This window comes from Nicotiana tabacum, chromosome 24 (assembly GCF_000715075.1).
Source record: "Nicotiana tabacum cultivar K326 chromosome 24, ASM71507v2, whole genome shotgun sequence".
Taxonomy (NCBI): Eukaryota; Viridiplantae; Streptophyta; class Magnoliopsida; order Solanales; family Solanaceae; genus Nicotiana; species Nicotiana tabacum.
In genome coordinates this window covers 103702905-103715358 of record NC_134103.1, presented here as the reverse complement: position 1 = coordinate 103715358, position 12454 = coordinate 103702905, and the positions used below count along the sequence as shown (strand labels likewise).

Here is a 12454-nt window from a genome sequence, read left to right as displayed (position 1 = left end):
GAACTCCAACTTTCTATATAATTACTCGAGATTGAGGGTGAAGAACATGAGCCTTACATCGAAGTATCTCAAGAATAAATATAGTGTACTACGTAGATGATGTTTTCAATTAAGGATAGAGTGCTTTTTGTAAACCTAAAGCCAATAGATTTGTATGATACAGAAGAAGTTGTGGAAGATGAAGGTTATGAGAATGAGCCATACTAAGAGTTAGGATATAACTAGCTACAGACCATCTAATTGATGATGTAGTCGAGGCAAATACTGCTACTTATTTAGCAACAAATACATACAAATCCGAATAAACTTTTTATTTATTATGGTATTTTATCTAAAGGTAACAATATTGCATCTTTAAATAGTGCTTATTTATTTCGTTTATAGGTATGTTTAGAGATGACATTCATTTGGTTTAAAGGTATGTTCAGAAATGGTATTCACATTTGATTCGCCTTATTTTTTATATCTTGTATTCGTATGTGTTCCCCATAAGAGGATCTCTTACTGTGGAGTAATTCTATGGACAAACTTTGATGAAGCCAACTTGATTGAATGTTAATCTATGCATATTTTGGTTTAACAGATTGATATAGCTGTTATGATGGCATTGAGTGGTAAGTTATGCTTGTTAACTCATCTCCTAAATCTTTTCACATCTTTCCCCCAGGTCACATTAAGTAACTAAGAGTAATTTGTTATATATTCTCTTGTAGTTTTTGCGGATAATACAGATACTAGTGGAATTCATGCCTTAGAAAAAGTTTTGCGCGTTTTAATTTGTTGCTTCTTTTGTTTGAAGTTGAATCCAACAAATTTTAACATGCTTGGTTTGTTTAACTAACTGCTCCTATCAGACCACTCCTATTTTATTCAGTTCATTTCTTCTACTTCAATTTTCTAGTGTTATTAGCATTCAGTTTCGATGCAAGTTTGTTAATCATTGGGATAGATTACAGCTTATAATTTATTTGTTTGATTCTAATGTTAGAAAGCCTATAGTGGTTAATTTATATTTTATTAGTTACATTGTGATTTTCGTGAATATATGGCAAGAATTTATGCTATCAAGTAAAATAGTTTGTGGATGTAAGTGTTGTGATGATATCCAAGGAAATAGCTTTGTACTTTAGCTCTTATTCATGTGAGGATCTAACAACTTCAGTTCAATGCTATTGTTAGATCAAGTAACAGATTTACTTGTAAGAAGAATAAGACCTTTCGTTTATTAATATACCAAGATCTTCCTTTTAGCTTGTTGGCAAAATTTTATTTCTTTTTGTAAGTTTTTGATCAAAATTCTCTGTTTCAGCAATATGATATGTAGAGTGAGCCTGCTTCATTTTTTGGATGTGAGAATATGATCAGGTGATAACAATACAAATCACCAAGCAAATACTTAGCATATCTGCATATTTACTTATTATGGACAGCTGTAGAATGTATAATGTTTAAATTATCAAATATGTGTTTTTATAACTTTAGTGTGATATGAATTTGAATGTGTTGATGTTTGTTACTATAGATATTCTTAATGGAATGGATTTATGTTGTATGACTTATTGAGTTTATTTATTGCATCCTTGAATTAAAATTTTCCACTATTGTGGCAGTTATAAGCTGCCACTGATTATTTTTTTTAAAAGATTGAGATCAAATTGTGGGGGTTTATAACCCTCACATTATTTTTTAAAAAACATTGAGACCATATTTTGTATGTTATAAACTGTCGCTAATTGCCTTTAAAAACCGTCACAAATTAAAAATTTATATTGTGGCGGTTGTCGTGGAGGTTTTACAAAATTGCCACAGAAATGCTCGTGGCGAAGGTAACTATGGTATTTTTTGAAACCGCCACAATTCATTTTGTAGGGGTCAAAAACCGCCACAAAACCTAAAAATACCCCCCACAAAATGAGCCTTTTCTTGTATTACCCTCCCGTGCGAATTGGTGAAGTTAATGTGGGCCAAGCTCTTTGCAATTTCGGTGCAAGTATAAATTTGATTCCGTTATTAGTGTTTAAGAGCCCGTTTGGATTAGCTGATTTGGAGTAGCTGATAAGCATTAGATGCTGAAAAGCACTTTTAAGTACTGAAACCGATTTAATAATTAAGCAGTTACGTGTTTGGATACAAGTGCTGAAATTGATAATAAGCTACTGCAGTGTTTGATAAAAAAGTATTGATAAGCTCTTTTTCTGTTAAAATGACTTAAATAACCTTAGAACTGTTTACACTTATAAGGATGTAATTTCTTCAAAATTTTAGATTCGAGATCGATTCAAATACAAAATATTCTATTTGTCAATTTATTTTAAATATACTCGTGATTAGATAAGATAATTTTTATGATAAATATAATTTATTTTATGATAAGCATATAATCATAAGTTATATTATAATAATTAATAAATTGACAAAAAAAATTCCGTAAACAAATAAACCTAAATAGGATAAAATATTTGAAGTGAAAAAACAAACAATTTATGCGTATTGTCTGTGCTAAATTAAACTAAAACATTCAACTATCGTAAATTTCTTGGGCAATTAGATCACGAATTTCCATCCAAATATTATTATCTCCTTTATTTTTCCACATTTTCTATATTTGCAACATTGACGCGTGCAGATCTTCCAACATCAGGATCAACAAATGGCACATATCTCTCATTCTCGGCTTCTTGGTCCACTTTACATTTCTTTCTAATGTAACTGTTAATTGTCATTATAGCCAGTACAATATCTCTTTGAGTGTCAATGTGATAGAAAGACATATCTCTCAAAATAGACCACCTTGCTTTTCATACCCCAAATGTTCGCTCTACAATGTTTCTACAAGAAGAATGTAAATAATTGAACATTTCTTTATGTCCATCTGGGGCTCGCAATTGACGTGTTGCACCTCGACGAAATTCTGCGAGGTGGTATCTCACAGTATCCCATTTGTATGGTGCCATATATCCCTTCATATGTGAATATCCCGCGTCAACAAGATAATATTTGTCCCATATGGATATAGAAAGTTCAGTTTGGGTCTACGAAGAGCCTTACCAAATATACGATTATCATGAATCGCTCCTTCCCACCCAACTCATGCAAATATAAACACATATTAAAGTCGACAACAACAAGAATATTTTGAGTAGGGTAACCTTTGCACCCGATATATGGTATCTCTTGACCTTGAGGTAATCTTGCTTTTACATGCGTGACATCAAGTACTCCGATACAATCCTAAAAATATATACATGGATAAATTAAATGTAATTTTACAGCAAAAGGTTTTTGAGTTATAATGTAAAAACATAATAATATACTAATTAAAAAATGGTAAATTACTTTAAAGAAAGGGAGACATCGTTGGTTACATGGCTTGTGATCTCCCGCACCATTATTATAATTTGAATGTGGTTGAATTATATCTCTTGCAAGCTTACCAATGACCTTTAAAACACTATAAAAATGCCTATGAATTGTTTCTCCTGAGTGCTCAAAAATCTCTTGTACCAACCGATTCCTGGTGCACATATCATCAAGAACATCCCTAACTCCTCATACACAGACATCCCACGTTTGGGTTTAAGACCATATTTATCAGTTAGATCTTTGATTAAATCAAGAAACACCGACTTCCTCAGTCGAAAATTTCCATAACAACGAGTCTCATTTCCATGTAATATCTCATGGATAAATATATTCCCAGTACGTTTAGATGTACGACATGGTTCCTTGCAAATATATTTCTCATAATATATCAATATACTCTTACCTGCGATTTGACATAGTGCCATCCGTTCCTTATCTTCTTGACTTTCCTCTTCTTCATTTTCGTCGTTTAACAAGTCACTTGGATGACTAAATATCAATTTGTCAATATTCCAGCAGGCCATTAAACTGGAAAAAAATAGATACTTATACTGTTATGAATTAAAAATAACAAAGGCTAACTCTAAAGTAGAGAGTCATCAATTATAATTAAAAAAAAATATACTAATTAAAAATGACAAATGCTAACTCTAAAGTAGATAGTCATCAATTAAAATAAAGACATATAATGTCTAAACAAGAAACAATCATATCACCATTATGTCTGAACACGACACCAAATATAAAAAAATTATAAACTTCCATGCATATAGTTTAAAGAACATGTTAAATAATATCTAATAATGCTAGTGTAATATGGCTAAGTCATCACAATAACTTCTCATACTGGATTAGATGGATTGTTCGGCACGAATGATCGTCTGTGGTTATACTCCAACCAAGATTTCCTAGCTTTATCAGTAGACAATTTGATACATGCATGTCGCATCTCTTTCTGCGTCAACAAGTTCACAGCACAGTTAAAAATATCACTCCCTGCAAGAATACCAGGAATATTTTCTAAAATATCCATGCACTTCTCAATGGTTGGTTCTGATGCTGCACGAGATGTGCTTTTGTTAGATATAAACTCAATTAAGGAGTGTATCTACTCTTTTAGCGATAATGAATTACTTTTTGTCTTGCGCTTTTTCAGTTGACTACTAATGCCACTGTCGTCTATTAACTTTCGCTTTCTAAGTGATGGCTCAGGAAATGTAATTGAATCTATATTCTGCAAGTCGTAACTTTCATTACTCCTTTTATCATTTCATTGTTCTACGTCATTATCATAAACATCATTTGTTCCATCATCATCTTGTTCTAACCCAACTTCAGACTCTTGTTCTTGATTCGCTGCACGTGCTCTCTCTCCAGTGGCAATAATATCAGTAAATAGAGTATCATAACGGAACCATATCAGAGAGAGGTTTTTGTTTCTAAATTTTTTGTATTTAGAATTCTCCTATAAAAAATTTAAAATTGCTTTAAGTAAACAAATGATATTAAGAATTAAAAGAGTTATGAAATAATTATAGAAAAAATACAGCAATGTACCTTTATTTTTTGCTCCCACCAATCATCATCTGCAATAATTGTTTTTCTTGTGGGATCCCATCCTAAACCTGTCTCACCTCTCATCAACTGTTTAAAAAGAGTCCACTCGGATTTCATGTGATCCCAATAGTTTTTCATTTGTTTTCTAGTATATTGTAAACCCGTCTTCTTATTAAACTCATTTACCATATTCTTCCATCCATCTTTCGACAAGTAAGTGTTTGGCCTATTTCCTTTTCTAACTTCTTTCTCACATAATTCAATGAATTTAATGTGTGCATATTCATCCCACTTAGCATTATTTCGTCCCAAAGTATTATCCGCCATAATTGAATGTAAACAATCTGAAGAGAATAAAATATTTAGTTTATCCGAATTGAAAATTAGAGACAAATACCAATAGAAAGATCACTACAACACAAGTTCAAAAAGATGCAAATATGACAGCAAAAAGGAACCAAATACAGATATGCATGAGAGGTATGAGAATTAGCAAAAAGATAAGAATTAGAAAAGAGAAAAAGAAAAAAAAGAAGAGTTAGAAATATGAGAATGAACGATCAAAAACTTCAAAGATACAATCTTGAACGATCCAACAAACCCCATTATTAAAAACAAGAGAACATATGAGAACAAAATTAAAGTTCCACAATAAAATACACAGCTAAAAATAAGAATCTGTAAAAACAAACTAAAGATTAGATGTATATTGTAAATCATGAATCAAGAGTTAAGAACTTTTTGAGACCATGAGATGTCTCTATGTTTTCTTCCTCGTTCTTTCCTTTTCATTGTAATAACTTCCATTCCTCTTCTAGTTTCTCTTAATCTGCAAATTTCCTTATACTCTTATTTTGATTAACTCTCTATTAGCAGTAATTGTCAATAACTCTTTTCTTCTTCTTCGGTTCGGTATTTCGGTATTTGGTTTATTAATTATGTATATCAAATACCGTACCCAAGTAGTTCGGTATTTCTTATTTGGTTCGGTACTGTTTAGGTACGGTTTCGGTTTACCAATTTACATAACAAATTTGCATGACAAATCTGCTAATTCTTTTTCTTTTAACCTCACCCTTACTCAAAAGGATCATAGTGCTCTTTGCTAACCCTCGTGTGACTTGAAACTGACCTACTAGTTGGATTTGTTAGAGTTTTCAACGTTGGTTTAAGGAATGCGATGTGTAGTCTCTTAATGAGGTATTAGGCAATCTTCACATCTGATCGTGAATTAGATTTTGGAGTTAAGGCCCATATTTGTTTTCTTTGCATGTTATCAAAACCATATGTATCCAATCATTTGTTTATCTAATATTAGGCCTCATTTTAAAAGATGGAATTATCTACCGACCAGCCCTTCCATCAATTGTCTAACAATTAATGCTAAGCAGTTAGATAGATGGCAACTTCCTACCATTAGGATTAGGTAAGACAAAATTAAACTAATTTTTTTGTTAGTTGAATTAATGTATGGAGGGAGAGAGTTGTTATTTGTAAGATTTTTGTCCATATGATTTCCCTTTCTATAAGTTTTTGTATTGATTGTTTTGATAATCAGTGTTGTAATTTGAGGTTAGGCCTAAGCACCCCTCTTTGTGTTGCAGATTTATATACAACACAGCGTAGAATGCTTTCTGGGTCAAACTTATAAATAAAATAAAATATCCAAATTTGCCATGAACAAGACGATGGAGAATAACTGACCACATTCTTCAAATTCTCTCGAGAAAACAGTAAAAGTGATGCTCCATTTGTCTGTGACAGTAGTTGTACACGTGTGCTCCACAAGTATAGGAAAAAAAATAGAGACGTCTTTGTCACAGGGAAAAGAATTGAAGGTGGGAGAAAAGAATTATTACATCAACCATGCATATACAAAAAGCAATGAAAGTTGATATAGATATAGAATTGTTTGTATTACACTTTTTATTTTGAACGTTTTAAATTACTTAATATTGATCTATTTCGAACATTATTTTCACAACTTAATTAGACTTCATTTTCTCTTTAAAAATTTTGACTTTGAAATGATATTTTCTCAATCAACTAATTATTCAACCATCATCTTTATATTTTCGTCTATTACCACTAAAATTGATAAATAAAAGCTAACATTTTAAACTATATGTGCAGTCAAATATCACCACATATGAAGAGATTGAATGAGATTATGTAATGCAACGGTATCTTATTTTCACAAATAGTACTTCACGAATGGAACTAGCATAAATAGATTAACGATACTTCTTTATTTTTTAAGTTATTCCGTCAAGTCAACCACATAAGATCTTTGGTCTTTGCTCGAACATATGAAAAGATGAGATCACTTCTATTTGGACCAATCTAGCACGTCTCTCCATTTGGACCAAGATGAACCCTTTTGACGAGCCTAACTTTCATACCATGTTTCATTTGAACAATAATACAAGCCTTTAGATAAATTGTTTGTGGTTCCACTAGTTGGATATGATAATTGTATATGATATTGGTTGTCACCATTTTCATTTGAATGAATGTCATTTCCTTCCCTAAACAATTCCTTGGACCCGCATTAAATGCGAGAAATTGTGTTTGATACTTCCTTGCTCTAAAATCCATCTCCCCTTTGTATAGAATGAGAGCACAATTCTCGTGTTTGGGCTGACACAATGACCACTTGTAAGTATGTCAAATTCAAGTGGAACTTTATGCTCCAAAGAAACTGATGGAAATAGCCTAAGAGTTTCACACAAAGCACCATGTAGATAGACCAGTTTTCGTGTTTCTTCTATGTTGAAATACTTGAGGTTTTTATCTTCTTTTAGATGCAGTTGTTGTTGAATCTCTTTCCTAATCTTTGTCTCTACTAAGGGATTTTTAGGTACGAGCCAGAAAAACCAAGTGAGAGTTGCACTTGTGGTGTCTCTCCCAGCAAACATCAAATTCACACAAGTGTACCTAAAAAATTATTTTACATTGCCCGAAATTACAGTCTGCCATTGATTGTATGCATTAACATAGACACTTAACATGTCAAAGTACTCGTCTTTGAATGTTTCGTTCATCAACTCCTCTTGCTTACTTGAAATGCAAGGATATAGGAATTGATCAATAGCTTTCCATGCTTGAACAAGCTTCTTCTCTTTACTAATGTGAAGCCAATTTTGCAATTTTCAACAACTTTCTGGTAAGATATGTCTGTACAAAAGTGCATCCACAATGTCGTTGAAAGCTTTTTCGCATGGCACATGAGGTAAACCAATGGACAAACTTGTCGGATCATGATCAAGTAATAACTTGGTAACAGAATCAGAAGTGAATATCTGAAAAATGTCTTGCAAATCAAATGGGGTGCCTTATTTTGCAAAAGCATCAAGAATTAGTCGAAGTCCTTTTTTAATAGTGTCCCACATGTTCCTATCTAACAAAGTTTGGAACTTGACACGGATCATTAAAGACATGGTGGTCTTCCTATGAATCTCCCACAATTCGGAATCAACGCTGAAGATTCCATTTTCTAAAATATCAAATATTTTATGGAATTCAAGACCCTTTGGATAGTTGGAGAAATTTCCACTAAGGACGTGGTGGATATTTGCAGGATCACTAGTAATTAAAACATTTAGGTTGGCAAGAAAAGGACCATGGAACTCAAAAATACCCCAGTTTCTCCAAGAAAAATAGTTACAAATTCATGGATACGGCGAGCATTTCGTATAAGGCCAGGTAACATTCCAAAGACAGGCCAATTTTGTAGGCACTGAGATTTTCCACCATCTATTTATAAAGTTCCACCATGTAAAATAAGTAAAGCGGAGGATTTTCAAGAGAGAAAGAGAAAATTGAAGGACGTCCATGTTAAATCTATGGATCGAGAGGAGCAAACCCTAGCTAGAAGAGAGGGAAGAAGAACATGAGTTGAAGAAGAGGAAATGAGAAACGATATTCTGTTATTAACCGCCTAACACTGTACAAACGAGCCCTATTTATACAATTCACTAACTAACATTTAATCTCTAACTAACTAATGTTAAATAGTCTAAACTACCCCTAATCTAGTAATACAACATCAAGTCACCTTTTTCGTAATATTCCCCCTCAAGTTAGGTGGTGTAAATATATTAAACACACCTAGCTTGAAACTCAATTGCTCATGTTGAATTCTGCTCAACCCTTTTGTCAACAAATCTGCCAGTTATTCCCTTGTTCCTACATACTTGGTTGCAACTAGCCTTTCCAATACCTTCTCTATTATGAGGTGGCAATCTATATCAACATTTTTTGTTCGTTCATGAAATACTGGATTTGAAGCAATTATTATAGCTGTCTTACTATCACAACGAATGCTTACAGGCACCTGAACCACAACTCCTATCTCCTTTGTCAGTCTTACTAGCCATACCAATTCTGCAACTATGGCTGCTAAGCTCCTATATTCTGCTTCAACAAAACTTCTAGAGAATGTTGTCTACTTCTTAGACTTTCAAGACACTAAGGAATCACCTAGCTTGATCAAGAACCCTGTCACAGATTTCCTGGAATGCTAACATGCAGCCTAGTCTGCATCACAGTATGCCTCTAGTGTACCTGTGTTTTTGTTGGACATCAAAATACCTTGCCCTAGGTGATTCTTGACATACTTATCAATCCTTATTGCTGCTTCCAAATGAGATCTTTTTGGTTGTTGAAGGATTGACTTAGCATTTGCACATTGAATGCTAAATCAGGTCTTTTCACAGTCAAATACAATAACTTTCCTATTAACCTTTTATAGACTCCTGGATCTAGTAGTAGTTCATCCTTAGTATTACTTGAGGTCCTTGAGTAATCATCATACTCCTTTGTTGTCAACTTTACATTAACTTTAAGTGGAGTAGCTACAGGCTTTGCTGCTCCAAGGCCAAGCTCAGAGATAATCTCTAAAGCATACTTTCTTTGATGCATGAGAATCCCATCTGAAGACCTTGCAAATTCTATACCAAAAAAGAACTTCAACTCTACTAGATCTTTCATTTTGAATGCTTGTATTGTAAAGTTTCCTGTGTTTCCTCAATAAACTGCATAGTGGTGTCAGTAACTAGCATGTCATCCACATACACTAGTACTATCACGGTGCCTTTAGTAGTCTTCTTGATGAACAAGGATTGTTCATATTGACTCTGAGCAAAACCAAACTGATACAAGGCTTCTATGAGTTTCTCATTCCACTGCCTAGAGGCCTGTTTAAGGTCATACAGGGATTTAAGAAGCCTGCATACTGGCTGAGACTCCCCCTGGCTTCTGAATTCTGGTGGCAACTGCATGTAGATCTCATCAAAGAGATCAGCCTGAAGAAATACATTGTACACATCCATTTGATGGATGTTCCACTTTTGAGTTGCAGCTATGGACAGTACAGTTCTAGCTGTCACAATTTTCACTACAGGTGAAAAAGTCTCTTGGTAATCAATATCCTCTTTTTGGCTATACCCTTTAGCTACTAGTCTAGCTTTGAATCTCTCCACTTCACCTGAGGCCTTGTATTTGACTTTATACACCCATTTGCAGCCAATTAGAACCTTCCCTGTACGAAGTGGAACTATGCCCCAGGTGTCATTGCTTTCTGGTGCTTCAATCTCAGCTTTCATAGCTTCTATCCACCTAGGATCTTGACTAGCCTCAACAAAGGTAGTAGGTTCTACAATAGAGGAGAAGGCTGACAGATAAGCTTGGTATTTAAGAGATAACCTAGTGTATGAGACATAGTTTGCAATAGCATAAGGGACAGACTCATAAACATTCAATGACACAAAATATTTTATCCAAATGGGGGATTTATTGGGTCTGGATGATTTTCTAACCTCTTCCTCTACAGCTAGAGGAGTGGTTGGGGCCTGTTGGGGAAATAAATTCTGCACTTGTTCTTGATCAAGAACTTCTTAAGCTAAGCGCGCTGGAAATGATTCTTCTACACTTTCATCTACAACATCAATATCATTAAGTACTACATCTGTATCACCAACTGTATCCCCTATGTATGGATGTGTTAGCACACTGTCATGACCATCATTATATCCCATATCAAGTACATTTGGATTTTCTGCCAACTAAGGGTAATTTGGTATTACATCTAGCTGCAGAAAGATTGGTGAATATTTGTTTCTTGCCTATCTAAATGGAAAGACAGTTTCTTTGAAAATAACATCCTTGATGACAAAAAACAATGATTAGTAAGATTCAAGAGCACATTGCCCTTTTGAGTTGCAGCATATCCCATCATTACTGCAAGTATAGCTCTTGACATAAACTTGTCATTTTCTTGAATTGCTTTGGCATAGCACAGACATCCTAGCACCCTTAGGTACTCTAGTGATGGTTGTCCGTTGTACATCTTCTAGAAAGGAGATACACCACTAACGACTGGGGAAGGTATCTTATTGATTATGTGAACTGCAGCAAGAATACAATGTCCCCAATACTTCAGAGGTATATGAGCCTAAACCTCATTGCTCTAGCAACTTCCAAAATGTGTATATGATTCCTCTCAACTACTCTATTTTGCTGAGGAGTATAGACACATGTCCTTTGATGAACCATCCCAAGATTATTGAACAGTTCGCTATATGTTGAGTTTACAAACTCTAATCCATTATCTGTTCTGATCACCTTGACATTTTTATTAAACTGTGTTTTCACATAAGACATGAAGAACTTTAAGACTACACACACATATGAGTTGAACTTCAGCAAGAATAGCCATGTCATTCTAGAGAAATCATCCACTAATGTCAAGAAGTATTTATTTCCATCAAATATTGGCAATCTATAAGGACCCCATAAATTTGCATGAATCAAATCAAAGCATTATGTACTTTTTATGCTTATATTAGGAAATTGAAGTCTAGTATGCTTAGGTAGTGGATATACATGACGTTTGTTCACAACTGTATCACAATTGTCAAATTTAATTAGAAACAACTTCTTCAATAGTCTAGAAGGCACATGTCCTAGCCTCATATGCCATAAGTCAATGTCCTCCTCCTTTTTTGGTTCTGCAGTATCTTTGATTGTTAGTGTTGTTTCTGTATTTCTCTTATTTACATGTGGTATTAGCATATAGAGACCATAATGTTCTTTACCAATCTCTGTCACCCTCCCACTGTAGATATCCTGAAATAGACAAAAGTCAGGATAAAAGGCAACACAACATTGTAAATCTTCGGTTGCCTTGGATACTGAGAGTAGATTGTATATGAATTTTGGGATATGCAGAACATTTCTAAGTATACTTCTTGCTAATACTGGACTTGTACCCATATGTGTAACATAGACTACATCTCCATTAGGTAAGTAAACCTTCTTAGAGTTATTAGGTTTGATTTCTTCTGACTTTGACAATAGCTTTAGGTCTGACACTATATAATTAGTAGCTCATGTATCAATGATTCATTCTGGAGGCTTATTGCTCGCTAGGAAAACACAGCTAGTACATGTTGCCATGTTTGTTGAAGGGGCTAATAGAGAGCTTTTGTTCAGCATCTACAGTATTTGCTCATATTGTTCCTTAGTGAATGTG

The 12454-nt window shown here is 33.9% G+C and overlaps 1 pseudogene; it reads right to left on the bottom strand.

The window, feature by feature from the left end:
- Window positions 1-7009: 7009 nt before the first annotated feature.
- Window positions 7010-8756, bottom strand: LOC142178423 (alkane hydroxylase MAH1-like; annotated as a pseudogene).
- Between the last annotated feature and the right edge of the window lie 3698 nt (window positions 8757-12454).